At 55.6% G+C, this 11,162-nt stretch overlaps 3 pseudogenes; all 3 read right to left on the bottom strand.

The window, feature by feature from the left end:
* Positions 1-354: 354 nt before the first annotated feature.
* Positions 355-906, bottom strand: LOC105311282 (annotated as a pseudogene).
* A 4,437-nt stretch (positions 907-5,343) lies between these two features.
* On the bottom strand, positions 5,344-5,860 carry LOC105311281 (annotated as a pseudogene).
* Positions 5,861-10,295: 4,435 nt separating this feature from the next.
* Positions 10,296-10,813, bottom strand: LOC105311277 (annotated as a pseudogene).
* Between the last annotated feature and the right edge of the window lie 349 nt (positions 10,814-11,162).

The following is an 11,162-nucleotide window of genomic DNA, read 5'->3' as shown; positions in this document are numbered from 1 at the left end:
TGTTCCAGGGTCCCACGCAATACCTTCTCCCTCCGTCCACGGAGATCGTGAGCCGCCTGGGGATGGATGGGGCACGGGTCGGCGGCACGGACGCTTGCTTGGATACCTGCTGAAAGCTTAAAAGGTGAGGGTTCTGCACACACCAATCCACCAGAGACCATTGTTTATTTAGGAACCAATAACTTTATTGGAAGAAATGGCAAACCTGGAAGAAGAAGGGGAAAAGGGAAAAAAAAAAGAAAAAAAAAAAAAAAACCTCAAGGGAATGTCTGGCAAGGGCGATACTGCAACATGCATGCCGGGCGTGGTGACCTGGAAAAGTCACCCCACGGCCACGGGGAAGGCAGTCCAGGCTCAGTCCTTGTCCCTGTCTTGCAGGGGGAGCTTGTCAAAAAGGTGCTCGGCCAGGCCCAATTGCGGGGCTCCCATCTTGCACAGGTTGGTGAAATGGTCGCCCAGCTCCGTGATGAACTTCACCTGCTCGTGCAGGTGGCGACTCATCAGGAAGTCGCACAGGCGGGCGTCCTTCTTCTCGGTGGCCAGCCGGTGCAAACTGAACAGGCTCTGGTTCACATCCATCGCCAGGTGCAAGGCGCACTCCATGACCCTCACCCGGTCGTGCCAGCGGTTGCGGTCAGGCCTGCCGATCTCGCGCAGACGCAGGTGGGCCCCGCGCTGGTTGTGCAGCCACATGAGCCTCTGGGCGTACTCCGTCTCCTTGCTGGACTGCTGCCGGAAGAACTGGACGACGTGCTTGAGGGCCGCGTCCTCGCCTTCGAAGTACAAGGCCATGGACTCGTACACGTAGGAGGCGAAGAGCTCCAGGTTGATCTGGTTGTTGACGGCGGCCTCACAGTCGGGCTGGTAGCTGTGGCGCGCACACGACGGCGGCAGCGCGGTCGACATGACTGGCGGTGCAGGCGCGGCGGGCGCCAAGGCCGAGGCGGCGACGAAGCCGGGGCTGCGGGGCGAGCAGCGGCAGTGGCGGCGGCGGCGGCGGGGTCTCCGGGTGCTCCCAGCGGTGGGCGACCAGGGAGGCTGCGGGCCGAGTCAGGGGCGGTGGAAACCTGGGGGCGCTCTCAAGGCGGACGAGGAGGAGGGCGCTCTGGGGCGGGGCGGGGCGTCAGCTCCTGTGGGGGACCGGAACTGGGGGGTCCGTTGAGGCCTGGGGGCGTGGGGGTGGAGTCCTTTACGTTACGTTCGCGGTGGGCAAGCGGGGAGCCCCGCGGGCGGGCGGGCGGGCGGGCGCGGGCGACAGAGGGCGGGCGCGGGTGCGGGCGCGGGCGACAGAGGCGGCTGGGGAGCTAGGGGAGGCTCGCAGAGGGGAGCGAGCGCGGTGTTCCAGCTTCCATCCCAGCCCGCAGAGGCGGGCGACTGTGAGCTGAGCACGGGGCGTCTATGAACTTTATATTTGGGCACTGTCGCTGTTTGCCGACGATTTTCTCTCGTTCTCTAATATTTCCTCTGAGAAGACCCAGTCCTCGTTTAAGAAAACGAAAACAGAAGTAAAAACACGTGGGCCTGGAAATTCTGAGAAATTTAATTATGAGTTTTGGAAAAGTTCTCCATTGTTTCCTGTTACGGATACCTGTGTGGATGTATATCTCTATCTCTAAGTCTATCTCTATGTCTATCTCTATGTCTATCTCTATGTCTATCTCTATGTCTATCTCTATATCTATATCTGGATCTATATCTGGATCTACATCTATATCTATACCTATATCTATATCTATATCTATATCTTTATCTGTACCTATATCTATATCTATGTCTATACACATCTAGAAAAACTTCTGTGTATATTTCTCCTCAGAAAGAGGTGGTTTTTGTTTTTTTTTTTTATTTCGTCCCTCATAGTTTTTCACAGCTTTATTGAGGTACCGTTTCCATGTCCCGCCATTGCACCATGTCAAATTTCCAATTCAATGATTTTTTCCTGTGGCCAGCCAGTTATGTAACTGATTCTCTCCACCCCCCACCCCCACCCCCACCCCCCTCAGACTAGTTCCCACCTGGCACTGTACATAATTATCGCAACATTTTTGACTGTATTCTCCATGCGGCACTTCACATCCCCGTGACTGCTTTGTAACTGCCGATGTGTACTTGTCAATCCCTTCAGCTTTTCCACCCAACCCCCAGACCCCCCTCCCATCTGGCAATCGCCCGTTTGCTCTCTGTATCTCTGAGTCTGTTTTGGTTTTGTGTGTTTGATTGGTTTTGTTCTTTAGATTCCAGGTGGAAGTGAGATCCTATGGTACTGGTCTTTCTCTGACGTATTTCACTTAGCCTCACACCCTCTCGGGCCATGTATGTGGTTGCAGATGGCAAGGTTTCCTTCTTTCTCTCATGGCCGGGTCATATTCCATCGGATGTACGTAGCACGACTTCTTTATGCAGTCATCTGTCGATGGGCACTGAGGTTCTTTCCGTCCGTTGCCTGTTGCAGCAGCGCTGCAGGGTGCAGAGAACTTTTTGGATCAGTGGTTTGGTTTTCTTTGCGTGAATACCCGGAAGGAAGGGCAATCGCTGGGTCGTAGGCTAGTTAGTTGTGTTTTTAAGTTTCTGAGGCATCTCCAAACCGTTTTCCACAGTGCTCGTCCCAATCTCCAATCCCAGCAACGGCGGCCGAGGGCCCCGTCTCCTCCCCCTCCTCGGCAACACTCGTTCTTGTGATCTCTTGAGGAGAGCCACTCTGACAGGTGTGAGGTGATAGCTCGTTGTGGTTTGAGTTTGCATTTCTCTGACGATCAGTGACATCGAGCGTCTTTTCATACGTCTGCTGGCCATGCGCGTGTCCTCTTTGGAGAAATGCCTGTCCAGGTCCTCTGCCCAGTTTTTAATTGGGTCGTTTGTCTTTCCGAGACGTAGTTGTGTTTGTTCATCACGAGCTCCTCTCTCACTGTCCCGTGATGCTTAAAAGCACGTGCATTCCTATTTAGGAACAAAGGCGCGTTCGATTAGACTAGGTAATGAGCGCGGATCTGATCTGGAGCATGATGTCCGTTTCACTAAGAGGCTTCTCCCCCGAATGGGAAGATGGAGTGTGTCAACGATTCAGTGGTCTCCCGTGGGGCTACGGGGCATGCAGCCGGCAGGGACGGGAGAGGCCCTCCCAGATGCCAAAAGCCCGGCATTTCTCGAACGTCGCAAGGCTTCCGTGGCTCCCTCTTCTAGGTAGATGTGCTCCTCTGTTTGGTTTCCCTTGGCTGGACAGGTTGGCAGTGGTCTGAGACTTGCTCTGATTTGAGTTTCCTTCCTAGTCAGTTAACTGCCTTTCTTGGGAGTGTCGTTCTGGGAGATCGAAGCGGGTCCGATGCCAGTTTGGCTTTGTTCAGTGCAAGTAAGTTCGGGGCAGGATCAGAGCAGGGCAGCGGCAAACAGGCCTGTGTTCAGACTGTAGCTCTGCGATGTCACGGTCCACCCGGGACCCTCTCCAGTCCTTCGATTTCATTGACTCTGTTCTTGCACTTTCTCTGATTGCGCTCGGCCTTCAGTTGCAGGTATTTTCCAGTCTCTGGTGCTTGCCCGTCTGAAAGTCTCTCCCGTTCGTCACCTGCCAAGGTTTCCTCGCCAGGTCCGCTTCGCTCCCTGTATCCTTTTTCGTGTGCGTATGCGTAGGTAACTGGTTTTGCGCCCGGTGCGCCACCACGAGTCAACTGTCTTCTTTGAATTTTGTTTTCTTTTTTGACTTTCTAAAAGGAAAAATAGGTTAGGAAACAATTAATGCATTTCCGTGGCTCGAAAGGCCCAGGGTTCTCCTCCCCGTAGGCAGCCAATGAAGTATTATTGTCATCATCGGGAGAAGAAAGGGGGAGGAGAGGATGAAGGAAGCTTCACGTTAAGAGAAAGTGCAGAGGCGTGAGAGTGGAATGTTCAGAAACACGTCTTTCAGAAGCACGTGGTTTCCGAGTGCACGCGACACAGCGCCCAAGACGGACCTCGTTCCGTGCCGTGCCGCAAGTGTCAACAAAGGCAACAGGATGGGGATTGGGTGCCCTGGGTTCTCTGACCGCGGCGGAGCTAAGCCGGAGATCATTCACGGAATGATCTGGGAAAATCCCCAAATATCTGGAAACGAGTGATCCAGTGCACGTCTGAACAACGTGTGGGTCAACGGAGAGACCGGGGGGAACTCAAGATGACGTGGGACTGGACGGAAGCAAAACAGCACATAGCAAGATTTGTGGGGTGCAGCTAGAGCAGTGCTTAGATGCAAGTTTTGTAGCACCGAAGTGCTGATATGAAAATTTAGGAGACGTCTCAAGGAAATGATCTTCTCACTTCGTAGCTTAGGAAAGGACAAGAATTGGGGACGAAATCCATCTAAATCAAGCGGGAGGAAGGAAGAAGTTGTCCCAAGTCAGGAAGTGTTTTATGACCTAGGACCCAGCTCACATGCTGTGGCCCCTGAATAGAACAAGGTGAAGCATGTCTGCCCTTACTGGGCAGTGGTCCCAGGGAGGGGCCGGTGGGTCAGCTTTCGGGTCTGAGGTTGGGCTGGCCATTTGGAAAAGTGGAACGCTCTTTCCACGGCGTGGTTCCAAAGGACAGTCGTCCGAAGCCACTGGGGCCGAGCGAGGGTTCCTGGTGCTTGGACTCTGGGCCAAAGTACATGGAAGCAACCACCCGAGGCTCGGTCCCGTGAACGGCAGGTACCTATGCGCCTGGAAGCAAGTGGCTGGCCGAGAAGAGCCTGCTCTAAAATCACGTGTTCTTCTCGTCAGCTGTCTTGCTAACTTCCTGCCCCTGGGAACAAAGATGAAAGTCCAACCTCACGGCTGAGACTGCCCTTGGAGAATACCACTTCTCCTTCCTGCCGCTGTGATTTTCAGGCCGCGTGGGTTTCTACTTTTCCTATGCACCGGCATCCACGTTCCCCGGGGCCCCAGGCCAGCCACCTCGCCCCAGGCCTATACAGCACGTGGTCTTAAAAGGATGATCGATGTTGTGTGTTCCAGGGTCCCACGCAATACCTTCTCCCTCCGTCCACGGAGATCGTGAGCCGCCTGGGGATGGATGGGGCACGGGTCGGCGGCACGGACGCTTGCTTGGAAACCTGCTGAAAGCTTAAAAGGTGAGGGTTCTGCACACACCAATCCACCAGAGACCATTGTTTATTTAGGAACCAATAACTTTATTGGAAGAAATGGCAAACCTGGAAGAAGAAGGGGAAAAGGGGAAAAAACAAAAACAAAAACAAAAAACCTCAAGGGAATGTCTGGCAAGGGCGATACTGCAACATGCATGCCGGGCGTGGTGACCTGGAGAATTCACCCCACGGCCACGGGGAAGGCAGTCCAGGCTCAGTCCTTGTCGCTGTCGTGCAGGGTGAGCTTGTCAAAGAGGTGCTCGGCCAGGCCCGATTGCGGGGCTCCCATCTTGCACAGGTTGGTGAGATGGTCGCCCAGCTCCGTGATGAACTTCACCTGCTCGTGCAGGTAGCGACTCATCAGGAAGTCGCACAGGCGGGCGTCCTTCTTCTCGGTGGCCAGCCGGTGCAGACTGAACAGGCTCTGGTTCACATCCATCGCCAGGTGCAAGGCGCACTCCATGACCCTCACCCGGTCGTGCCAGCGGTTGCGGTCAGGCCTGCCGATCTCGCGCAGACGCAGGTGGGCCCCGCGCTGGTTGTGCAGCCACATGAGCCTCTGGGCGTACTCCGTCTCCTTGCTGGACTGCTGCCGGAAGAACTGGACGACGTGCTTGAGGGCCGCGTCCTCGCGTTCGAAGTACAAGGCCATGGACTCGTACACGTAGGAGGCGTAGAGCTCCAGGTGATCTGGTTGTTGACGGCGGCCTCACAGTCGGGCTGGTAGCTGTGGCGCGCACACGACGGCGGCAGCGCGGTCGACATGACTGGCGGTGCAGGCGCGGCGGGCGCCAAGGCCGAGGCGGCGACGAAGCCGGGGCTGCGGGGCGAGCAGCGGCAGCGGCGGCGGCGGCGGCGGCGGCGGCGGCGGGGTCTCCGGGTGCTCCCAGCGGTGGGCGACCAGGGAGGCTGCGGGCCGAGTCAGGGGCGGTGGAAACCTGGGGGCGCTCTCAAGGCGGACGCGGAGGAGGGCGCTCTGGGGCGGGGCGGGGCGTCAGCTCCTGTGGGGGACCGGAACTGGGGGGTCCGTTGAGGCCTGGGGGCGTGGGGGTGGAGTCCTTTACGTTACGTTCGCGGTGGGCAAGCGGGGAGCCCCGCGGGCGGGCGGGCACGGGCGACAGAGGGCGGGCGCGGGCGACAGAGGGCGGGCGCGGGTGCGGGCGCGGGCGACAGAGGCGGCTGGGGAGCTAGGGGAGGCTCGCAGAGGGGAGCGAGCGCGGTGTTCCAGCTTCCATCCCAGCCCGCAGAGGCGGGCGGCTGTGAGCTGAGCACGGGGCGTCTATGAACTTTATATTTGGGCACTATCGCTGTTTTCCGACGATTTTCTCTCGTTCTCTAATATTTCCTCTGAGAAGACCCAGTCCTCGTTTAAGAAAACGAAAACAGAAGTAAAAACACGTGGGCCTGAAACTTCTGAGAATATTAATTAGGAGTTTTGGAAAAGTTCTCCATTGTTTCCTGTTACGGATACCTGTGTGGATGTATATCTCTATCTCTAAGTCTATCTCTATGTCTATCTCTATGTCTATCTCTATATCTATATCTGTATCTATATCTGTATCTACATCTATATCTCTACCTATATCTTTATCTATATCTATATCTTTATCTGTACCTATATCTATATCTATGTCTATACACATCTAGAAAAACTTCTGTGTATATTTCTCCTCAGAAAGAGGTGGTTTTTGTTTTTTTTTTTTATTTCGTCCCTCATAGTTTTTCACAGCTTTATTGAGGTACCGTTTCCATGTCCCGCCATTGCACCATGTCAAATTTCCAATTCAATGATTTTTTCCTGTGGCCAGCCAGTTATGTAACTTACGAAGTGATTCTCTCCACCCCCACCCCCACCCCCCTCAGACTAGTTCCCACCTGGCACTGTACATAATTATCGCAACATTTTTGACTGTATTCTCCATGCGGCACTTCACATCCCCGTGACTGCTTTGTAACTGCCGATGTGTACTTGTCAATCCCTTCAGCTTTTCCACCCAACCCCCAGACCCCCCTCCCATCTGGCAATCGCACGTTTGCTCTCTGTATCTCTCTCTGAGTCTGTTTTGGTTTTGTGTGTTTGATTGGTTTTGTTCTTTAGATTCCAGGTGGAAGTGAGATCCTATGGTACTGGTCTTTCTCTGACGTATTTCACTTAGCCTCACACCCTCTCGGGCCATGTATGTGGTTGCAGATGGCAAGGTTTCCTTCTTTCTCTCATGGCCGGGTCATATTCCATCGGATGTACGTAGCACGACTTCTTTATGCAGTCATCTGTCGATGGGCACTGAGGTTCTTTCCGTCCGTTGCCTGTTGCAGCAGCGCTGCAGGGTGCAGAGAACTTTTTGGATCAGTGGTTTGGTTTTCTTTGCGTGAATACCCGGAAGGAAGGGCAATCGCTGGGTCGTAGGCTAGTTAGTTGTGTTTTTAAGTTTCTGAGGCATCTCCAAACCGTTTTCCACAGTGCTCGTCCCAATCTGCAATCCCAGCAACAGCGGCCGAGGGCCCCGTCTCCTCCCCCTCCTCGGCAACACTGGTTCTTGTGATCTCTTGAGGAGAGCCACTCTGACAGGTGTGAGGTGATAGCTCGTTGTGGTTTGAGTTTGCATTTCTCTGACGATCAGTGACATGGAGCGTCTTTTCATACGTCTGCTGGCCATGCGCGTGTCCTCTTTGGAGAAATGCCTGTCCAGGTCCTCTGCCCAGTTTTTAATTGGGTCATTCGTCTTTCCGAGACGTAGTTGTGTTGGTTCATCACGAGCTCCTCTCTCACTGTCCCGTGATGCTTAAAAGCACGTGCATTCCTATTTAGGAACAAAGGCGCGTTCGATTAGACTAGGTAATGAGCGCGGATCTGATCTGGAGCATGATGTCCGTTTCACTAAGAGGCTTCTCCCCCGAATGGGAAGATGGAGTGTGTCAACGATTCAGTGGTCTCCCGTGGGGCTACGGGGCATGCAGCCGGCAGGGACGGGAGAGGCCCTCCCAGATGCCAAAAGCCCGGCATTTCTCGAACGTCGCAAGGCTTCCGTGGCTCCCTCTTCTAGGTAGATGTGCTCCTCTGTTTGGTTTCCCTTGGCTGGACAGGTTTGCAGTGGTCTGAGACTTGCTCTGATTTGAGTTTCCTTCCTAGTCAGTTAACTGCCTTTCTTGGGAGTGTCGTTCTGGGAGATCGAAGCGGGTCCGATGCCAGTTTGCCTTTGTTCAGTGCAAGTAAGTTCGGGGCAGGATCAGAGCAGGGCAGCGGCAAACAGGCCTGTGTTCAGACTGTAGCTCTGCGATGTCACGGTCCACCCGGGACCCTCTCCAGTCCTTCGATTTCATTGACTCTGTTCTTGCACTTTCTCTGATTGCGCTCGGTCTTCAGTTGCAGGTATTTTCCAGTCTCTGGTGCTTGCCCGTCTGAAAGTCTCTCCCGTTCGTCACCTGCCAAGGTTTCCTCGCCAGGTCCGCTTCGCTCCCTGTATCCTTTTTCGTGTGTGTATGCGTAGGTAACTGGTTTTGCGCCCGGTGCGCCACCACGAGTCAACTGTCTCCTTTGAATTTTGTTTTCTTTTTTGACTTTCTAAAAGGAAAAATAGGTTAAGAAACAATTAATGCATTTCCGTGGCTCGAAAGGCCCAGGGTTCTCCTCCCCGTAGGCAGCCAATGAAGTATTATTGTCATCATCGGGAGAAGAAAGGGGGAGGAGAGGATGAAGGAAGCTTCACGTTAAGAGAAAGTGCAGAGGCGTGAGAGTGGAATGTTCAGAAACACGTCTTTCAGAAGCACGTGGTTTCCGAGTGCACGCGACACACCGCCCAAGACGGACCTCGTTCCGTGCCGTGCCGCAAGTGTCAACAAAGGCAACAGGATGGGGATTGGGTGCCCTGGGTTCTCTGACCGCGGCGGAGCTAAGCCGGAGATCATTCACGGAATGATCTGGGAAAATCCCCAAATATCTGGAAACGAGTGATCCAGTGCACGTCTGAACAACGTGTGGGTCAACGGAGAGACCGGGGGGAACTCAAGATGACTTGGGACTGGACGGAAGCAAAACACCACATAGCAAGATTTGTGGGGTGCAGCTAGAGCAGTGCTTAGATGCAAGTTTTGTAGCACCGAAGTGCTGATATGAAAATTTAGGAGACGTCTCAAGGAAATGATCTTCTCACTTCGTAGCTTAGGAAAGGACAAGAATTGGGGACGAAATCCATCTAAATCAAGCGGGAGGAAGGAAGAAGTTGTCCCAAGTCAGGAAGTGTTTTATGACCTAGGACCCAGCTCACATGCTGTGGCCCCTGAATAGAACAAGGTGAAGCATGTCTGCTCTTACTGGGCAGTGGTCCCAGGGAGGGGCCGGTGGGTCAGCTTTCGGGTCTGAGGTTGGGCTGGCCATTTGGAAAAGTGGAACGCTCTTTCCACGGCGTGGTTCCAAAGGACAGTCGTCCGAAGCCACTGGGGCCGAGCGAGGGTTCCTGGTGCTTGGACTCTGGGCCAAAGTACATGGAAGCAACCACCCGAGGCTCGGTCCCGTGAACGGCAGGTACCTATGCGCCTGGAAGCAAGTGGCTGGCCGAGAAGAGCCTGCTCTAAAATCACGTGTTCTTCTCGTCAGCTGTCTTGCTAACTTCCTGCCCCTGGGAACAAAGATGAAAGTCCAACCTCACGGCTGAGACTGCCCTTGGAGAATACCACTTCTCCTTCCTGCCGCTGTGATTTTCAGGCCGCGTGGGTTTCTACTTTTCCTATGCACCGGCACCCACGTTCCCCGGGGCCCCATGCGAGCCACCTCGCCCCAGGCCTATACAGCACGTGGTCTTAAAAGGATGATCGATGTTGTGTGTTCCAGGGTCCCACGCAATACCTTCTCCCTCCGTCCACGGAGATCGTGAGCCGCCTGGGGATGGATGGGGCACGGGTCGGCGGCACGGACGCTTGCTTGGATACCTGCTGAAAGCTTAAAAGGTGAGGGTTCTGCACACACCAATCCACCAGAGACCATTGTTTATTTAGGAACCAATAACTTTATTGGAAGAAATGGCAAACCTGGAAGAAGAAGGGGAAAAGGGAAAAAAAAAGAAAAAAAAACCTCAAGGGAATGTCTGGCAAGGGCGATACTGCAACATGCATGCCGGGCGTGGTGACCTGGAGAAGTCACCCCACGGCCACGGGGAAGGCAGTCCAGGCTCAGTCCTTGTCGCTGTCGTGCAGGGTGAGCTTGTCAAAGAGGTGCTCGGCCAGGCCCGATTGCGGGGCTCCCATCTTGCACAGGTTGGTGAGATGGTCGCCCAGCTCCGTGATGAACTTCACCTGCTCGTGCAGGTAGCGACTCATCAGGAAGTCGCACAGGCGGGCGTCCTTCTTCTCGGTGGCCAGCCGGTGCAGACTGAACAGGCTCTGGTTCACATCCATCGCCAGGTGCAAGGCGCACTCCATGACCCTCACCCGGTCGTGCCAGCGGTTGCGGTCAGGCCTGCCGATCTCGCGCAGACGCAGGTGGGCCCCGCGCTGGTTGTGCAGCCACATGAGCCTCTGGGCGTACTCCGTCTCCTTGCTGGACTGCTGCCGGAAGAACTGGACGACGTGCTTGAGGGCCGCGTCCTCGCGTTCGAAGTACAAGGCCATGGACTCGTACACGTAGGAGGCGTAGAGCTCCAGGTTGATCTGGTTGTTGACGGCGGCCTCACAGTCGGGCTGGTAGCTGTGGCGCGCACACGACGGCGGCAGCGCGGTCGACATGACTGGCGGTGCAGGCGCGGCCGGCGCCAAGGCCGAGGCGGCGACGAAGCCGGGGCTGCGGGGCGAGCAGCGGCAGCGGCGGCGGCGGCGGCGGCGGCGGGGTCTCCGGGTGCTCCCAGCGGTGGGCGACCAGGGAGGCTGCGGGCCGAGTCAGGGGCGGTGGAAACCTGGGGGCGCTCTCAAGGCGGACGAGGAGGAGGGCGCTCTGGGACGGGGCGGGGCGTCAGCTCCTGTGGGGGACCGGAACTGGGGGGTCCGTTGAGGCCTGGGGGCGTGGGGGTGGAGTCCTTTACGTTACGTTCGCGGTGGGCAAGCGGGGAGCCCCGCGGGCGGGCGGGCGCGGCCGACA

This window comes from Pteropus vampyrus, unplaced genomic scaffold, assembly GCF_000151845.1.
Source record: "Pteropus vampyrus isolate Shadow unplaced genomic scaffold, Pvam_2.0 Scaffold1000002814, whole genome shotgun sequence".
NCBI lineage: Eukaryota > Metazoa > Chordata > Mammalia > Chiroptera > Pteropodidae > Pteropus > Pteropus vampyrus.
This window is presented reverse-complemented; position numbering and strand designations above follow the sequence as displayed.